The 22169-nt window shown below is 34.3% G+C and overlaps 3 pseudogenes; 1 reads left to right on the forward strand and 2 right to left on the reverse strand.

The window, feature by feature from the left end:
* Positions 1–457: 457 nt before the first annotated feature.
* Positions 458–4021, forward strand: LOC120134012 (annotated as a pseudogene).
* A 364-nt stretch (positions 4022–4385) lies between these two features.
* LOC120133829 lies at positions 4386–6393 on the reverse strand (annotated as a pseudogene).
* A 569-nt stretch (positions 6394–6962) lies between these two features.
* LOC120134382 lies at positions 6963–10413 on the reverse strand (annotated as a pseudogene).
* Positions 10414–22169: the final 11756 nt, after the last annotated feature.

Here is a 22169-nt window from a genome sequence, read left to right on the forward strand (position 1 = left end):
TCTATAGTGTTTTAGTAAAGAATTTAAAATTATTATAAATATCTAATGCACTAATAATGTTATTTATGATAAAATAGTATTAATATATTAATTTGAAGTGAATCAAATAAGTCAAAAATAATATTTTTTATTTTCTGAATTAGATCTAGTTTTTACTCCTAATTAATTCGATAGACAATTCAATAAATTAAATCCATATACAAATTCAAATAATAATCTTTAAGATTTAATGTAGATAATAAATAAATTTATAAAATTAAATTATATTTCACAAAATTATAAATCGATCAAGATTCAAATCGGTTAAATTTAATCGTCTAATTTGTAAGTGGTAAATATAAAAATCGTTATTATTATTATTATTATTTAAAAAAAACCCATCTCTTTCACAGGCAAATTTATATTATTTAAAACAACAATATAATAATAATAATAATAATAAAAGGTAGCACCGCTGTTTTGGGATCTGGAATCTCACTAACTCCAGTCCCGTGCTACACTTTCTCAAAATTCCCGGGTTTAAAGAAAAGCAACGCGGAGTCGAAAAAACAAAGGAAGACAAAAAAAAGATAAAGGCGGAAAATTCCGATCGCGATTCATATCATGGCAATCCTGTTCGTCACGCTCCCGCTCGACTTCAAGTAAAATCCAAAATCTAATCTCTCTCTCTCTCTCTCATCTCTCTGTATCTCCATGGAAGCTGCTTCCAGCATTTTCTCTAGCTTCATTTCCATGATACTCACATGTTTTATACTCGTATATCTTTCCTCCTTTCTCGATGTTTTAGATCATTATGTAACTGATTTGATTCAAGTTAATTCTAACTAACCGTTGAGTTCAAAATGAAATAAAAATGCCGGCAATTATTAGATAACCATTTGTTTAATTTGATCTTTTTCTAAGATGTTAATTATTAATTTATTATTATTATTGAGCTTCATTTCCATGCTACTCGCATGTTTCATGCTCGTAGATAATATTTGTTAATCCGATCTTGTCTATTCTATTTATTAGCTAATTCTTATTTTTTAAAGCAGTTAAGTTGATTTTTCTTTCAGGTTATTTTCACTATAACCATTGTGATGCAGAGATAACAGATAGCAAACAATGTGAGATTATTATTTTTTGGGTTCTATTTTCAGAAAATTTCCCCTTAATTTAATTGATCTTGATTATCTGTTTATGCCATGTCTTCAGTGGAAGAGGACTCAAAGCATATCAGCAGCTGTATGACAAAGGTTCCTGTATATTTGTAGATTTGAATCATTTTCTAAATTGATCTATCAAAATTATAGTTTTCATAATTGTGATGTACGATGCCTATGTACAAATTCACAGTTTCTTGTGGTTCACGATCATTGTTTCTTTAATATGTTGCACAAACTAACCATTGGTTCAAATGTTGACTGAGCAGGAACCGGCAGCTTCCTCTGCTCCTCTAGTTTTCAATGACAATGAGATGGTGATGAATGGATTTTTTTTTTTTTTTATTCTTAGCTGCAAATAAGACTGATTCTCATGTAAACTGTTTCATTCAGGATATTGACATAATTGCAACTTACAGTGATGCTTCTGGGACTATTAGAACTAGTAGGGTGAAAAGAAGGACCTTTCTGCTTCTTGGGTTCTGGAAACCCTATTGATGGAGATCCTTACAAACAAAATGGCTCACAGGTACTTCCATTTGATGTTGTAAAACTGGTTTTAGTTATCATGGTCCTATACTAAAAAACTTAAGATACCAATATTATTGTCAAAAGCAAGTATAGTGAAATTAAGGGTATTAGCTAAGCATTTAGTTTTATCAGCTTATACATTTTTCATCCGTTATGTGATCTATTTGGTAAGGAAAAGGAAGGTTTTTATGACACTTGTCTAACTCCTTTTCCTTGCCCAAACTTGACACCTTGTGTAATATTTCCTAGGTATTTAAACTGAAGATTCTACCAACCTATAACAACATCTGAAGAAAATGCTGAACACTTTATTGGTAATAATCATTTCCAAGAAGTTGAAACTGGAAACCGTCACCAGGCATCATGGAGCCTGTCAAGTTCAAGCGCCAGGTAAATTGTCCGACACTGCTGTGTATTTACTTTGTGTGTCTCTTATGGTTGAAATTGTAATAGTATCATCTTTAGATGTTGCGGCAAAAAAGGAGGGATCTCGTACTGCAGAACTTGTCCGCCAAGTTAAAGAGGCTGACAAGCAGATGGAAGCAACAGCAGCTATTGAGAACTTGAAAAATAGGATCCCGTTGTCAAGGGAAAATAAGTATAGAAGAGATTTTGAAAATCCCAACTCTGATTCTACCTTGAAGCTTATGCGTGACCAGGTATTATGGCAAAAGCCTACGCAAACATGCCAGGTCTAAGAACCAAAATGATCTTACCATTCTCTCTTGAAACATGTTGGTCAAAGTCTCCGTGTTATTGGAGACGCTAATTTGATTCGGAGCTTCATCCTAGGTATAACAAATTTATGCAACTATACCGATTTTCAGATACATGTTTCTTGTTTTTCATGCAAAAGTGTGTTCTATTCCAGTTCACTTGATCGGCAAAAGCAATGGGCCATGCTATCTTTAGCAAAGGATCAACTCTATGATTGCCGTACTCTTGCAAGGAAGCTTCGAGCCATGCTTCAGTCAGCAGAGGATAATATAGATTCTTTAAAGAAAAGAAGTGCCTTCTTGATTCAGCTAGCTGCAAAAACTGTCCCGAACCATTGCATTGCCTACCTCTGCAGCTAGCTGCAGACTACTACTTTCATGGATCAGAACAGAAGGGATTGAACTTAGAAAAGATTGAAGATCCTTCGATTTCCATTATGCCATCTTTTCTGATAACGTACTTGCAACATCTGTGGTAGTCAATTCTACAGTGATGCATGCAAATGAGCCTGAGAAACATGTTTTCCATATAGTGACCGATAAACTTAATTTTGCTGCAATGAGAATGTGGTTTATCTTAATGCTCCTGAAAAGTCAACAGTTCAGGTTGAGAACATAGACGATTTTAAGTGGTTGAATTCCTCTTACTGTACCGTTCTACGACAACTTGAATCTGCCAGAGTTAAAGAATATTATTTCAAGAACCACCCATCTCTCTCTTTGGGTCTGACAATCTCAAGTACAGGAACCCAAAATACTTATCGATGCTAAATCATCTTCGTTCTATCTTCCCGAAGTGTATCCGAAACTCCACAAGATCTTATTTTTGGATGATGATAGTAGTTCAGAAGGATTTGACACCTCTTTGGGACGTGGATCTGAAAGGAATGGTGAATGGTGCAGTGGAGACTTGTAAAGGGAGCTTTCATAGATTCGACAAGTATCTCAACTTCAGCAACCCGAAAATCTTTGAGAACTTGACTCTGATGCTTGTGGTTGGGCATTTGGTATGAATATTTTGATTTGAAGGAGTGGAGAAACCGAAACATCACACAATTTATCATTATTGGCAAGATATGGTAACAGTTCCCTAATGCTTTTCACGTTTCAATCCTCTTATGGGGAAGTTCTGATATCTCCACTGTCTTGCATTCTGACATTATCTTCTAAAACCATTTGAATTATCATTAGTTTTAAACACCATTTTGTCACTAATGAAACCTATTTTGCAGAACGAGGATCGAACACTTTGGAAGCTTGGCACATTGCCACCAGGACTGATCACTTTTATAACTTGACCTATCCACTGGATCGGACATGGCACGTAGGACTCGGGTACGACCCTGCCCTCAACCAAACAGAGATAGAAAATGCAGCAGTCATCCATTACAATGGGAACTATAAGCCATGGTTGGATCTGGCTGTCGCCAAGTACAAATCATACTGGTCCAAATATGTAAGGTTAGATAACTATTACCTTAAACTCTGCAACTTTGGCAATAACAATATGTCCTCTCTCCTTCTGCATTCACTCTTGTAATTTTTTATTGAGGTAAAGAAAATTTAAAGAGGAAATAATTTAGACTTCTTTGTTGCTTTCATTGGATTAACCCTTTTTTATTAGCTTAGAGATATGCAGCATTGGTTAAAGGGTTAATTTTAATTTTAGTTGTTAGAATTTTTATAAGAAATATTTTTAATGCGTGTATGTAGCATTTTTTTCAAAATAATTTTTAAAATAAAAGCAATGTGTTTGTTCATAACTTGTGTATGTAGCTTTATTCACTTATTCTTATCTGCATACATTTCATATGCTTATATAAACATGTCCATTTTTTAAAGTAAAATTTTATATTGTCAAATTTATACAATTTATGTAGTTTGATTCGCACTAATTATATATTATGGTCCTAAGAAAAGTTTTGAAACTCCAGTTTTAATAATTTGGTGCGTCAAGTTGATTCAACAATCACGAAAAATTTAAGAAAAAAGTTTAAATTGGAAAAAGAGGAAGAATTGGAAGCCAGTTTGAATTTATCAAAAGCGATGCTCTCCTCGACTGTAAGGAGATGTTTGGACTGTCCATTCCAACATTTCCTTGGAATCCATTCCTTTTGTATTGCCCACATTGTCACTTCATCTCTAAAAACCTCTGCTTCTTCTCCATGTCCGACATTTGCACGTACGTTGGTGGTGCCACTACCAAAGATGCTGCGAATGGATCACCTTCTCCACTAGCTCCTGTTCTTCCATCTGACGAAAGTGGTGCCGATAACACCAACACTTCCGGTCTGCAGGCTGATCCAAACACGATGCTACTCGCACTTCCAGTTGCCGTCGCACCTTGTGAAGCCATGGCCTTCATTGATTGGCTATGTTGATCCATCCATCGAGCATCAATAATCCGCCTTCGAGATTTGCACCTTGTGAAGCCATGACCTTCATTGATTGGCCACGTTGATCCATTCCATCGAGCATCAATAATCCACCGCCGAGATTTGCTTTCTGATGGTTGAAATTGCTCCCCCATTGAATTGAGGTCGGTCCCCAATCAACTTCGTCCTCAAAAGATTCCCAACCAGAACTCGGTGGAGGCCTGGCCGGCACACCATCTTCAAACAAAGCCAGCGCGAATTTCTCCGCTTGCTCTTCACTCGACATGGCATCCTTTCCTAGGTTAAAATAATCAAACTCTCTTCGAACTATAGCTTTCGAGTCATCTCCTTCCTTTCCTTTCTCTGGTTCTTTCTCAACAGGTCCTCTCGCACTTTCTCCTCCGGTGCCAGCAACACCTTAACGACATTCACTCCTTTTTCAACCGCTTCCAATTCAGCCTTAGGTAAACCATCCTCAATTTGTTGCGCTGCAGATTTCTTGTCACGCACAAGTTCATCGATAAGATCAAGTTTCTTCTGCGTGATTTTCTCGATTTCAGGATACGCTGAAGTTTGTCCAATGCCAGCGGTCTTGCACCATGAATAGAAATTATCGAGCTCATCTAATTGCTTCCCTTGACGGCAGAAAATATCGTAAGCATTGAGGGATTCAGCAAGATCTAGCTCTGTGAAACGATCGATGTAAATCGACAATATTTCCGTTATATCGTAATATAACTGGAAACTTTCTTTCACTATTTGGTAAAGCGCCACCGTCACCACCCTGTGGCACTTCGCCGCCCCTTTTCAATTAACAAAAACAGCCACAAATTATGTAAATTTTGTCAAATGATATAAATTCTAGGGTTTGGTTAATGTTTTAAAAAGAAGTCATGCTGTAAGTGTCGAAGATATGTATTTGTAAGAGCATAATCTTTTAGAAAGAAATTAACCTGTGGTCGACAAGCTAAAAAGCGTTCAAGCAGCTGTTGCAAATGCTGCAATGTCGTAAATATCTGCTCCGTCTTCATGTCATGAAAGTGCGAGGTTTTACCGACGTTATCCTTGTCGTTGCTCTCTTCCTCTTTCTCTTCATCATTTCCCGACATCATTTTATAAGGCTTTTCTCCACGTCTATCTTGAATTTTGTATTCCAATCTCTCGTCGAGGTACAATGCGTAAGTACGCACAAAGGCTGAGAAATCCCACGATTCGTTCCGTGTAGCATCGCGAAAATCCGACAGGTTGAGAATCGAGTCCCACGCCGTGTGGAAAAGAAAAACTCTTGCTGGTATGCAGGATCGCCTTCGGCCAACAACCTTTGGATCAGCATCAAAGATTTCAGCGCAACGGTCCAACTTTTGGTCTTGTTGAGGCGCTTCGACAGGGTGTTAACGCATGCGATGACGTAGGCCCGTGAATACGACGTTATGTATATGATTTCTCGAAAGTATCGATCGTCGGCCGGATGCTCTTCATGCTTCGTCGCCTTAACAATGGCGACATCGAGGTCTGATAGCGAGGTGCTGCCGCTAACCTTGGCTATACTAATCTTGGTTTGGTCCTTGACGCGCCCAATGGCCTTTTTGAGTTTGCTTGGAGCCATTGGTACTTACTTAGGGTACCAGATTTGGCCAAGGAAAATACAAAATTCCAAACAACAATCGTTGTTGATTGGGGAGAAAGAAAATGAAAGAAAGTAAAGGAAAAGAGAAATTTTGGCGTCTCTCCTCTCTTTCAGTATCATTACATTTTGTTAATCGTTTCTAAATCGCATGTATATTCGCTCTGAATCAGCCATGGGTCGGTGTTTTTATTTTTGGCATGGACGAATGAAGTTTCAACGGGCTATTTAGTCACGTGTCGACCTTTTACTAAAGAAAAATAAAACATAATTGTTGAAAGCAAATTTAGGTTTAATAGTTGAAGCCTTTGACTTCGTCAGATTTTGCTGTTTGCATTGGACCGTTCAAAAATAACAAATCAATGCTTTTCAGCTCAATCGACATCAAAGAGGATGCTCATAAAAGGACTTCTTAAAGTCCATACTCTTTTGGGCTCTCATATTACTAACGACGATATTCTATTAACAATCGGCTTGATCATAATTCTACAAGTATTTTTTTAATCGAATAGAATTTCAACCAAAAGATGCAGTATCTATTTGATTGTCCAATAATACATACAAAGTAAACAATTATGGGGACAGAATATAACATTATAGCAGCCATGCATTATTGTCCAATGCTGTAAACAATACTGTGACAATGATACCACTATTAAGCAACACAAGACTAAATATTTACCCTCTCCCTAAAGCAACCAAATCTTATAAACAGTTCCATAGTTGAAAATAACCTTAAACCTTCATTCATTTCAACTAAACTTTGACTTCAGATTCCGTCACTGGGGTTCTTCAGATTTCCATTAAGCAATGACATGAGACCTCCACCATGGACCCTCCCCTCTGGAATCAAGAAGTCGAAGCTCTTTCTGCCGACATCGCCAACAATGTGATTGCCGTACCTGTTTATTCCTTCCTTTTGCTGCTCGGAACTCGGGAGACTCGAGTATGAGGATGGGGACTTCATGGATAATGGAACCAATACCTGTGGAGGTATGAGTTGTTGCCTTTTCGTTGGCTTGTTCGGTGAATCAATGCAGTCGGAAATGACACTGTTCCCCGAGGAGGAGTGATTGTTGTTGAAGCTGCTTCCTGAGGTCGACATTGCCGATACAAGACCATGGAAAACTCCAGGGGCAATGAGCCCTCCCTTGCTTGCCTCCCTCTCTTGCAACATGCTGCTATGAGCTGCACACAGACCACTCCTGCCCCTTGCAAATTTCTCACATTTGCTTTCTCCCCAGGAGCATCTTTTGCCCCCACCATGGGCCTTACACAAATCTGCGCTTCCTTGGGCACTCTTGCCGCAGTTCTCGAACTTGCAGCGCTTTCCACCACCATGCCTAACACAACATCGGTGCGAGCGTGCACTCTTTGTACAGCCTGGCACTACACCTCTTCCACCACCATGTGCAACAAAAAGTTGGTGCCTCCATGCACACTCTTGGGACAAATGCCGCCACCATTGTAGAGGCAACGCTTTCCCCCACCATGTCCTTTGCACAATGGAGTGCTCCCTTCAGCGCCTTTGGTACACCAGCAAATATACAACGTTTTCCACCACCATGAGCCTTGCAAAACATGGTACTCCCCTGAGCACCCTTAGTGCATGCTGGGAACTGGCAACGACGCCCACCGCCATGAGATATGCACAAACCAGCTTGTCCTTCAGCACTGCGTTTGCAACCTTCAACCTTACACCTTTTTCCCCCACCATGTCTAATGCAAAGCCCGGATTTACCTCGTGCGGCCTTTGTGCACCCTCCAGAGAACCTGCATCGTCTGCCTCCACCATGTGCTATGCAAAAATCTGTCTTACCCTCGGCACTTTTAGTGCAGCCCAAGTGCTGGCACCTCCTCCCTCCACCATGAGCCTTACAGAAGACGGTACGGCTCTCAGCACCTTTATTACACCCTGCTTTTTGGCATCTTTGTCCGCCTCCATGACCAATACATAGACCAGTTGCCCCTCTCGCACCTTTAAAGCAACCGGCAAACTTGCATTTCTTTGAATTGCTAGTTTGGTTATCTGAAAAAGTCATAGTGGTAGTTTGCTCAGAGAGTGTGTCTACCGAGAAATTCGTCTGACTAGAGGGCTGACAACTTTGATGTAATTGATGACAATGAGATTTAGCTCCAAACTGGAAAAGATCATGTGTCTGCACCAAGGCTTTCCCACTATCCATTCTTGGCGCCAAAAGGAGTGATGGCATATAGCCACCAGATTTCTTGGCCGAAGACGAACCCTCATCTACAACAGGTAGTATTTTGTTTGAAAGAGGCATACTAACATCAGTGTCTGTCAACAATGAACATTCCAACGGATTCATACTTTCCTTGGTCCCTCCAGAAAGGCCAAGTTTTAGGATAGAGTTATCGTCAGGTGGCAAACCCGGTATGAATGAAGTTGCTGATGATTTGTTCTTGTTGAGGCCAATATTGTGATAATCATCGCAGCACGCACTTGAAGTTGGACCCAACCCCAGAACCAACCTGCAGCCATCATCAGGGGCAGTAGAAAGACCGACATGAAGATCGCTTTGAGTACTTCCAAATCTTGCTTTGTTGCTTCTTTCATAGCCAAGAAAGTTAAGGCATAAAGTGGTATCACCGAAATTTTCGTTTTTCAGGAGTTCAGACAAATGAGAAAACTGCACATTCTTATTCAAATCCATAGATGCTGTGAACTGTAACACTAATTAAGGAAGAAGAGGCAGGCCAAATTTACAGAAAAATCTTAACACATGCTACTGACTGGTATATCATTAAAAAAACTAGGAAAACAAAAGAAATTCCGACGATATTCCTCCACCGCTTACAAACCCCGATGTATCTGCTCGGTCCTTTTATCAAGCGTGGACAATAACAGCACAGACTTCAACTATGTAAAGGCTTAGTAGCAGCTGATGTATCTGACAACTTTTCTAGGACAAAATCCTTTTATAAGAACGTTCAAAGTAGATTCAAACCAATATATGGAGCTGCTTGTGCTCCTGATTGACAGACGGATCAGCTTCATTAACCCTGAAAAGCAAAAACAATTTAAGCAACACGATCGGGTCCAAATTAAAAACCATCTAAATACATGTACTTGAGTAATAACAATTTCAGTTGCATTTATTAGATACTAATATCAAAACTTAAACGAGGGAAAGTTATACATTATTAGATGGTATAGACATAAGATTCAATATAACAGATTCATTATTATACGGTAAATTTTGGCGAACAGCAACACGTTTATCGACTACAACCCAATCCCTTAAGATTAGAAATTATTACCATCTTATACTCTGTGAAAGGACAAAGAAGACGCTCATATGGACCAAGAAACAAATAACATGATGAAAAAGAACAGAGTTAACTTAAACAAATCTTTTTTTTTAAAAAAATCTTCCATCTTAAACAGTAGATCTGAAACTACACAAATAACTTAAGAACGAAAATTCAAAAACAAACGGAATCACTCAAACAAAACACATAAATATGAAGAAAAAAGACTCGAGGATCCTTTCAAAATAGTAAGTGAGCTAAATAGTTTGTAAAAGAAAAGAAATTCAGATTAGTTTCACTTCAGCAGCGTATTTGACTTTCGATCAAGACTAAAACTGTGCATGAAGAGCAAAACAAGGAAAATTCACCATAGTTCCTTCTTTGAATGATTAATATACCCTCCAAGGCTCCAAAAAAAAAAAAAATATGAATATATCCTGAGACTCTGAAACATGTAAGAGGTAAAGTTACCCTAAAAAAACAAGTTCGGCAATCAAAACTGAGAGAAAAATCAATGGAACAAAAATAAGCAGCAGTTAAGCAACTCCAGTGAATAAAACGATTAAAGTTGAAGGAAATGAAAAGAAAATTGTAGATATACCGTGAGGAAATCCAAATTTGGAGCAAACTGAAGGATCTGAGAAGCCGCTAAAGGCATGTTGAGAAAGCTGGAGAATCTTTAAAACAGAGACGATAAAAGTTTGGTACGAACAAAAGAAGCAGAGAACTCTAACAAAGCGTGAAAACAGAAGGAGAGAAGAAACAGAGAAACTACAGAAAGTGAACAAATAAAATAAAAATGAGAGAAGGAGATGGAGATAGAAACTTAAGCGTGGATCTGATAATTCATAATATGACAAAAAAAACAATTATATAGTATTAAAAATAATACAAATAGCATTTAATGCACAATATATAAATTTACACGTGTAACTGTTTAAATGTAAGATTTTAGAGAATAATAATATTATTTTATTATTGAGGGGAATTCTCTTAAAATAAATTAAGATGACGTTTAGTTTACTATAATTTTATGAGAGAATTAGAATCGGAAACTGAAATTGAAACTGAATCTGAAACCTGTTTGGTTGACAGGAAATTGAATTGGAATTCAATTTCATATTATGTTTGATTCGCAAAACATATAAGATGAATTTGATTTCAGTAATGTAAAATGACATAATTGCACTTCTTGTTTTTTTTATTTAATTTTAGTTTGTTTTATAATTTACATGTAGCAATATATTATAAAAAATTTAAAAATATTAAAATTTTATTTTATTGAATGATTATTCGTTTCAATAAATTATAGAAAAATATACTAATAAACATCATAAGTTAAAATCATCCCAATTAGGGATGCCCATTGGTCTGGTTGGATTGGGTTTTTGGTTCACCCATCCCGAACCAAGAACAAGGGAACCTCCACTCGACCCGACCCGAATATATGAATTAGAAACCCGACCCGAATATATAAATTAGAAACTCGAACCGACCAGAAAAATAAAAAAATATATATATATATATATTTTTATTCAATAAAAACAATGACTTAATTGAAAAAAATTATATATAGAGGGGTATTATTGTAATTATTCCTAAATATATAAGGAAAATTCTATATTTTTTCGGGTCGGGTCGGGTATTTTTCACCCTAAACCCGAACCCGACCCGAAATCACACTTTAAAAAACCCGACCCGAATATCACACTTAAAAAACTCGATCCGACCTGATTATTTTAAAAAAAACCCTACCCGACCCAATTTTTTTTTTTTAAAAATCTAACCCGAACACCAAAAGAGATTAATGAGGGTAATATGGTCAAATTTCATATTCTCTTATCCAAATAATTTTAATTTCATCATGTTATGGATGAAATTTACTTTCCCTCTCTTGATGAAAATAGATTCCAATTCCCCTTTTGAAAACTTGAACCAAACATGAGAAAGTGATGGAATTGGATTCCAATTCCCCATAATTCCAAGAGATTCAAGCGAACCAAACGTCACCTACCTAAATGTTCAATAATCCAACACTTTATTAATAAATAAATCTTTTATTTATGATATTTTTAATCTTTATTGAATATAAGACATAATTTAGTGTATATATGTGACGCTGAATGTTTATTTATTTTCTAATTACTTTTTAAGAGATAATATTAAAACATCAAATGTAGATACAGACACTAAGAACATCAAATATAAATATTAAATCATAAATAGTAAAAAATAAATAAATAAATAAATAAATGAGAAATAATTGAAGGGAGATGCTTCTCTTGCTCTGCGACAGTCGAGCAGCTGGCTCTAGCTTTTCTCGTTACTAATGACGTCCTATTTTGTCTTTTTATGAAAGTTAGTATTTATAAAAATAAAGTTTGTTGAAAAAAATTAAATGCCAAAAATAACCTCGATGGTCAGTAAGGAAGCGTCTAGTAGAGCCTTGGAGGACTCGAACACTCCCAGATTTAGACAATACATTCTTTCCGTGGAAAGCGACGCTGTCTTAAAACTTAAAAGTATAATATGGGGTAAAAATGTAAATATAAGTCTCCCCTCGGCCTCAACGGCTGATAAGAAGAAAACGAGTGGCCGAGGTGAAAAGGCTGTCGTGTGGCGTGGCCTTATCACTTATCAAACCGCCAAAATGTTTCGACTACGCTATTTTACTACTCGTACAGTAGTTTCCCGGCTTCGACTGACGTTCATATCGACTTACTTCACTTCCTTTTGTCAAATATATACTATTTGCGTTAGACCGCGGTAAAAACAATATGTTTAAAATAAAGTAATATTTTTTTATTTTAATTTTCAAAGTAATTAAAATTTAAAATAATAATAAAATTGTTCATTTTGAAAATAACTTTCAAATTGTACCAGTTTAATTTATTTTAGGTTTTTAAATCGCATCTCTTATACATGAAGATTTTTTTATTAAACTTAAATTATTGTAAAGTAATATATATTTTAAAAAATAATCAATAATAATAAATAAAGTCTTAAAAATAATTATTTGAGTCTAAAACTGTAAAATTATTTTTTACCACAAAATCCTTTAATAAATTTTTATACATCAAAAAATTAAATTTATACCAACCGACAAATTCGATGGACCACAAGCCACATGAGCGGGAGTTACCAACATCACATTTCACGCTCATGCCAGGTCATGGAGCCGGCCGATCTCGCCTGGCTATTTTACCTTCATTCTCTCCAACTGAAGAATAACAAACTATCTACACGTGTTCTCCTACTATTGGTTCGCACCACAATTATTGGGGGATTCGCTGAATCTGAAACCTGTTCGTTCCGTTTATACTTTTAAGTACTAATTTGGCACTTGTGAGTTGTAACCTGTCTATTGAGATTTAAAATCCCTCTTTTCACCCATAGCTTTGCCACGCTTCGAGCATGCGCGCGTATATTTCACGATGCCGACTACTTGATGAATAATTTTGCTTTTTTTTTCCCAATCTAATCAAATTGATCAATTCAATTTTAATAATAGATAATAATCAAAATCAATTTTAGTTATTATATTTTTATGGGAAGATATAACGAAGTACGATGAAATTATTTAAATATTAAATATAAAAAATAAATAAAAAATAAATAAATGAATGTCACATATCATATATTCATTTAATAAAAAATTATAAAATTTATAAAATAAAACATTTTTTTATTAATCTAAGGTGATTATAAAATAATATATATTCTAAATATCCTCAAATATTTGACAATATCCTTCTATCTATTCTAAACAAATTGTCTAAATATGTTCTCCATCTATTTTACTGTTATATAAAGGTTTAATGTAAAAATAAGTATATAAACTATACTCAAAATTAATTTTTGGTGTATAAATAATTTTTTGTCAAAATTAGGTGCCTAATATTTTATCCGTTACACTTTTAGGTGCACGCCGTTAATAAAAGCAATTAAGTAACGCATATTACGTTTATTTTTTTATTTTTAAATAAAATATTATTTAAAATATATATTTAAAAAAAATCTAAATGTGGCATATATCACTTAATGCTTTTTTTAACGGTAGATACCTAAAAGTGTAACGAAAATATTATACACACATTTTTAACAAAAAAATTAGACAATAAAAATTAATTTTGAATGTAGTTTAAACATTTATTTTTATATTAATCTTTTTATAAACAACTATAAAATTGTATATTTATGCTTTCGTGTGCTTCTCACGTGTTGTTGACAACTTTTGATTCGTCACGTGTTGGCCACCATCCAACTAAAAGACAATACACTTTTAGTTACTAAATTCTAATTATTATTTTTGATTAATACTAAATTTTAATTATTTAATATATATGAGCTTATGGAAGGTATAATGGGATGTTCACACGACCATAAATTTATATTATGTGATAAATTTATAAACTTTAAAGGTGAGATAAGTTTATAAAATTTTAATAGATAAAAATAGATTTTTAATAAAAAATACAAAAACTATTTGAATTATACAGGACTTTGAAATTTACAGGGAGTGACTTTACCACTTCAGTTTATCCCACTGTGATGTTATGAATTAACAGTATTTTTTAAATAAAAAATAGTAATATTATATTTATATAATTTTTAAAAATAAAATACTATTATTTCTTATTAGTTGGTAGTGTAAATAGAACTTTTCTTCTGTTACAAAAATGCATTTGTGAATAGTTTTTTTCTTGTCGGAAATAATTATGTTAATAATTCATCTAATTTATCATTCTTTATATTTGTTTTAAAATACGTTTGTGTATTTGTTTTTTTTATGTTATTTAATTAAATCATATAGTTTATAATCAAAATATTAATATTATGTTATTTCAACATACAGGAAAAAGAATAATGCTAGTGTTGTATACAACAGTAATTGACCTTTGGATGGATCTTTGGGGTTAAAGAAAGTGGAAAATCATTACAAGTGGGGATCGGTTTTGGGAGACGAGAACAAAGGGTGCCACGTGGAAAAAAGATAGCGCGAGACGCAACTTAGCAAATAAAATGTGTGACGCCCCAACAACGCCACGGAGCCCTCTAGGGAAAATCTCCGTTGCTATCAACTACTTTTTCGAGGTTATTATCACGTACACTCACGGATATCGAGAGCGGAATCATTGTTGGATTTTTATTGGCTCCTGCTTTGTCAAAGTAGACTTTGTTTTGTTTACTATCGCTGTACAACTCAGAGTCAAAGCAATACCATAGTGACACGTGGATACTAGATCAAAGGATTTTGATCTTGCTGCTAGCTGGTGTCTGAATTACAAAACTACCTCTTTAAAAAATAATTAATTATTTAACAATATTTTTTGTGTCGACGTATTTCATGTAGGCATGTCACATCAAACATCCTCAATACCCTCATCTCACTGATAGAGGTCGATCGGTTTATACAGGAACACCATGATAGAGGACGGTTCTCGGTCAAATTAGGATATAACTGGCCGCTCACAAGAAAGGCTCCATCTGAGATTCTTCGAAGATTTGGAGTACGCTTAACAAGCTCCACACTCTCCCTAAAATTAAGATTTTTGGTTGGGGAGTGTGTCACAATGTCTTTCCAACAGGAGAGAAACTATTGCACGTTAATATTGGCGATGGTATCTACCCAATGTATAAATAAGCCGTTGAAACTTCGTTACATGCGCTTAAGGACTGCAATCAAACCAGAAAGATCCTCACGTACGCTTTCGAGGCTGAGGAACTCGCTCACCACTACCCTGCTCTGTCTTGCAAGGAATGGTTTGAAAGAGATTCTTCCTCTCTTGATCAAAAGGATTCACTCTTTTTCTCATTCTTATTTGAAATATCTAGAATAAATAAAATGGTACACGAGAGTATACTTTAAAACGATAGAGAAATTATTTATGTAGCCTGGGATATGGGGACTATGTTCAAGATCTCGTCAACTTCGCCTTCCTCCGGTTCTAACGTGAAGCTTGATCCTCCAAAGACGAACTGATGCAGACCCCTCGAAGGATTTATTAAAATCAATGTTGACGGAGTTTATCGACCTCAATCTCAGGAGGCGATAGTGGGGTTGTTGCTCGGGACCACCACGAGATGGTCGTAGGAGGTTGTCGCGGAAATTCGACCCCCCCCCCCAAACTCATGAATCAGTTGAGGCTATGGCCTTTATTTTAGGTATTCAATAGCAGTTCAACATGGTTAAGATCAGACAATTATCGAAGGGGATGCCATTTTAATTGTCAACAGACTCTCTAACCCTAAGAAAACATTTTCGATGACTGAATTGATTCTCAACAAGACTCGGATTAAAACTGCAAGCCATCCCAACCTCAAAGTCTAGTACACTAACAAGAGGGCGAACCAAGTTGCACACTCACTGGCGAAGTAGGCCTTGTCGATCACCAATCCCTTCTGATTTATTTGGACGAATCCAGTTGTTTTAAGAATGATGCACTTCTTGACACCATTGATATCTAATGTACTTAAAAAAAAATGTAGGTATGCCACAGTATTATTCAGTCTACATGAACATGGTACAAGCAACAAATAACGTTGATAGTTAAATAGTTGTTTTCATCCAATTAATGGATAATTTACCTAAAAAATGAAAAGTTTGGATTAAAGTGCTTAAAAAAAGAATAAAAGTAATTATTTTATCAAAAGTTAAAAAATAATTTTATAATTATATCATTTTTATTTTAAAGTTTTTTTTTTACATTTTAAGAGTTTTTTTAATTTCTTTAGAAACAAGAAACTCATAAAAATGAAAAATAAAAAAAATCCAAATTTTATTATATAAATTCATATATATTATGGATTTTTTCCACATTTATGATCTCCTACATTTTTAACAATTTTATAGATTTGTATTTTTAAAATTAAGAACAATTATATATAAAATCACAACATAAATTTTGAAAAAAATATATATTTTTTATTTGTTTTACTTTTTTATGATTTTTTTAATTTTAATTTTATAATAAATAATACGTTCTATTTTGATTAAATATATTTTAACAAAAATGTATCAAATAATATATAAATAAATAAATATACAGTGGAAAAATGAAAAATATAGTAAACTACAAAGATGATGAAAAATATTTATATTTTTTATTTGTTTTACTTTTTAATTTTAATTTTATAATAAATAATACGTTCTAATTTGATTAAATATATTTTAACAAAAATGTATCAAATAATATATAAATAAATAAATATACAGTGGAAAAATGAAAAATATAGTAAACTACAAAGATGATGACATATTAAGCCGAAATAATATTCCCATGGGCTCTTGGAAGATGTTTCCAGGCGAGATTGAGATTAGAAATTTAGGGGGGAAAATGTAGAAAGGGGGTAATTTAGTCATTAAAAAATTGGCTCGCGTGGCACCTTACATTTGGTCTATGATTCAAGTTAAGTGTATGATTGGGTGATTCTAAGTCAAGTTGAAGAATATTCAAAACACCAACTTGGTTGCTTTCTTGTTTTAGTTAGCAACGTCACTATGCAATTTATTTTCCTTTCATTTGAAATAATAATTATTATTAATTTAAGAGCGTTGTTTTTTCTTCGCTCCACCTAACCACATTTGACAATCATAGCTCCAACGTTACATTTCTTTAAAGGGTAAAGTATAGTAATGGTCACTGAACGTTTCTAAAGCTTGCATTTAGGTCCCTCAACTTTTAAAAAATGCAATACAATCCTCTAATATTTTATTCGTTTGCAATATGGTCCCCGAAGTAACCGGCCGTTTAACTCCGTTACACTGTCGTTAGTACGTTTGCAATATGATCAATGAACTTTCCAGGCACTTGCATTTAGGTCCCCCAACTTTTAAAACTTGTAACACAATCCTCAATTTCATTCTAAACCCCAAATTTCTTTTCGATCTTGAATTTCCTTTTTCGTTTCTCTCTTCTCATTTTCAACGTAATTTTTCAGTCGGGGATGCATGGGAAATTCTAATCTAACCTAACTTTGAATTAGGTGGAGGTGTTGACTTGAATAAGGGTCCATTGAGAGAAGACCCGACAAGGGACTATCGGACCATCACGATTCAAGGTGTAATGTTAGATACAAGTCATCTTAGGCGAAACAAAGATGTTCGATGAAATGCTTGTGACAAAAAAATGGGGTTAGAAATGCAGAGTTGACAAATATACTAAGATGACTAAGTATCATTGTTGAAAGTCACCAACAAAGCTGGAATTATTTTGTATCAATGACATATAATAATTTCTTCGTTTAATCATTGTGGTTAAAGATTTTCCAACAGATGATCAAATATAATAAAATCCCAAACAACAGCTTTGTAACACCCCAATCATTAGGTCAGTGACCAAAAGGTAAGAATTTAAAACTCAGTGGTTTAATTAGAATAATTTGAAATTTTAAGGATTTATTGTAGAAATTTTCGGTCAGGACTTGATACTAATTTGGGATTAATGGAAGGGCAATATGGTCTTTTCACCTGAAAATTTTATATTCTCTCTTTTAAGGGAGGTAACACGTGGAATAGGGGAAAAGTCTGGAAACATTTATTTCTTCTTTCTCCTTGCCCGTGGAAGCCATTACAAAGGTAAGTTTCCATGATTTTTGTTGGTTTCTAAATATTTAGGTTGGTGTTGGTAGCTTGGGTGTTATAAAAGCTTAAGGAAAGCTTGCAATAGATTAACATAACAAGATGAGAAAATTAGAAAAGGATTTGTAAAATGGGTTTTGAAATGAATTTTTGATATGGTGTAGTTTTGTTGTTTTATGGCTAAATTTGACTTGTCAATGGGCTATTGAAAGAGATAGAAAATTCAGAATGGATTAAGAGTATGATTGGAAAACATGGTATGATTCTTAGATGTAAGTGTTCTAATGAGATTTGTATGTTAGGAAGTAGTAAATGAAGACAAGTTGGTTTGGATGCATAAGTTTGAGTTTAAAGGCTTTATGAGGGATAAAAGTAAGAGATTTAGAAAGATTTTGGTTGATTTTTGAATTGAAAATAGCAATTATGGGCACGGAGTATCGGTACCTGTAGACAATACCGATACTTCAAGGCTAAATCTATGGAATTCTAAGGGTGGTATCGATACTGGTTGAAGAGGGTATCGATACTGAGTTGGTATTATCGATACCATGGGTATTTATCGATACCATGTGTATAGTATTGATACCATTTTCAAGATAAATTTCCAGAACGTCAGAATTGTATCGATACCGTATGAAGGTATCGATACCCCTGAAGGGTAGTATCGGTACTGTAATGATAGTACCGATACTTCTAGGCATGAAATGAAAAGTTAAGTGTTTATTTCATCATAAGTTATTATGATTGGATATAAGTGATTCAAAGTACGATATTGATTGTTGATTGTTTTGTGTAGTGGTTGAACATAGACAATTTTTGGTCAACTCGACATTATAGTACCAATCCAAAAGTGTTAAGGACTTCAGTGAGGCAAAGGTGAGTGCAACTTCTTTGTTTTGTATTACAATGAGGAAGGCCACCTCAGTGTTTCGATCGAAAACCTTTCACTTTCTTATATGTTATAATTTATAATGTTTATTCACATTATATTATATAAGTTATGTTTTATAATTATGTGTATATGATTATGGAAATGTGACATTTGAACATATGTATTTGAAATGGACCAATATGAAAGCGCATATGTGGACAAGAGATACTTCGAATAATGAATTGCAAATAATTATGTGGTTAAGAGCCCAAGGTATATGTATGAGGATTAGAGGTATAGTTGGCATGCCAAGAGTCGAGGGTCTATGTGGTAATTCGGGACAATTATATGGCACTTCGATGCAAATACGAGCTGTGGTGACAGCATCAGTGCACAACCTCAATGTACTCAAATACCTAGAGTTTTTAGAAGTATACGTTGGGCATTTGAAAACAAATCTCTATCAAACGAATAAAATACCTAAGTATACCTTCTTGTTATGGAGAATAAATTTGGAATTCTTATGAAATATTTTGATAAATAAATAAAGACTTTTTCTATAAAGTTAGTACTCTTTAGTTTTTGCCTCACTAAGTCATCGACTTAGCGTGTGATTTCCTCACGCATAGGTTTGAAGAAAGTTAAAGATTGATTGGTTGAGGATAGCATACCCCGTAAAGATCAGATCAAGATAAATTAAATGTAGGTTTTTGTTAATTTTGTAAACTGTGGCAGGTACTATACGTTTAATTTGAAATGCTCTGATCTATTTTGTAAACTCATATATTTTGTATCTATGTAAATTATTAAAGCTTTAATGTAAGTATGAAGGTGAAATTGTTATCTTATTTTTAATTAAGGATTTCTACCTATTTATTTTTATTAAAAATTTAATTTGTCTTTATCTGTTAATTATCTATGTTTTGATAAGTCAGTGTGACACATCAGATTCGTATATGTGTCGGGTACGGGTTAGGGGTGTTGCAGGCTTCACCTTTCAATCTCTTTCGCTCACATGCACTCTCGTTTTGTGTAACACCTCAACCCGTACCCGACCCGGATACGAGTCCGAGGAGTCATATTGACCAGTCAAAGCATATACTTTTATAAAAACCATAGAAAATTTAAAATGCTATTCTATAAAGTAATTATGTTACATAAACATGTTTAAAACCTTAACATACTCTATTAGAGCGTACATATATAATGACTTAGTTATATGCCAACATACTAAATTATATGACAAGACATATTTTACAAAATATTTCTGATATGAACTTTGCGCGAAGATATACTATTTTTCGGATCCGAAGCTTGATCTTCTGACTTATCCACACTTACGTGTAAGACACTTACACGCTAGGTTATAAACTTAGTGAGACATGTAAATACATAAAGTAAACTAACAAATACATGAACATCTTATGTAATACACATTATACTTATATTCCTATTGAACTCATCATTAACATGTTTATCCTTACTTATTTCCTTGTCATTAATTCAATTCCATCATATGAGCATATATTGAACATAAACATATAATATAATTTCAAAACACAACAATACATGAATAATTACTATGATCATATCATACATAACCATATAACATCTCATATCACCATTACACATATGCACTTGATACCATTATTATCATATGATCATAACTTATCACTTATACATATCACATATACCATTTCACGAGAAACAAACATATTATTATATCAAATTATGTTTTCTTTTCAAAGCCCATGCACACTATTGAGAACTTAAGGTATGTGAGTACATAGAGGTTATGCAAAATGTTGTCACCACAGCTCGTATAAATCCCACAAGGGGCGCATAGAATTTGTCCCGTAGGACCACTATGTTCCGAAGGACCACTGTGTCCCGAAGGACCACTATGTCCCGAAGGACCACTGATAATCCCTCGACTCTTGGCATGCAAACTATACCTATAGCTCTCATAACACATGACATGGACATTATTTTTTTATATCTTTTCACATATTTACGCAGGCACATAGTTCACTTTCACATAGCATATTTCCATGTAATTCACATTCACTTATCATATAGTTTTTCACTTTTACTTGTATTCCTTTTCACATTGTTCATAGTCATGATTCTTATCTCATAACACATGTTCACATATACATGTTCTCATACAATCCCTTCATTCGATTATAACATTTAATCTAGCTTATTATACTAACATGTATTCATATCATTCATGTCACATACATAACGTATCATATAACATTCTAATAGAAACACATATGAATCATATTACTTTCACATATATTTTATCATATATCTCATGATCACATGACCTATTTCATAAATACATGCATTACATAGTTCACACATAAAGATGCATTCAACAATTAGATATATGCATTTACTTATTGACATACATCTAACACCATATCATTATATGTTTATGCTTTAGTACTCATATCATATAATATCGGAATTAGACTCATTGCAAGTCTTAATTCCTTAACATAACATACACTTACTATCATGTACTCACCTGGTCTCAATGAACACTCTTAAGCTCTTGTTTTCTTTGCGTATCTTACTCTACCGACCTATCCGAACTTTGCTTTCGAACAATGTCTACACAAATATATTTATACTATCAGTATCCCATTGATATACTATAATCTATACTTTCTTAAACTGAAAGAAATATTATTCCATTTCCCATTGAAGTGCATCGGTACATTCTACAGTGTATCGATGCATCCCTAACATGTGCATCGATGCACTACCCATGTACGATACACAATTCACCTTCGATGTTTTCATTTTAAGGGGTGCATCGATGCACTCCTTATGCATCGATGCACTAATAGCATTCGATGTTCATTTATTTGAGAGTGCATCGATACACATTAAAGATGCATCGATGCGCACAACCCAAAAATTACATTTTAAGCCCGAAAATTCTTACTTTATCCTCAATTTATACTTATTAACCCCTATTTATACCATAAAACTTATCTATACATGTAACCCTTCTTATAACACTATAACACTTCATTATC

The sequence above is a fragment of the Hibiscus syriacus genome, unplaced genomic scaffold, assembly GCF_006381635.1.
Source record: "Hibiscus syriacus cultivar Baekdansim isolate YM2019G1 unplaced genomic scaffold, ASM638163v2 tig00110597_pilon, whole genome shotgun sequence".
NCBI classification, from domain to species: Eukaryota; Viridiplantae; Streptophyta; class Magnoliopsida; order Malvales; family Malvaceae; genus Hibiscus; species Hibiscus syriacus.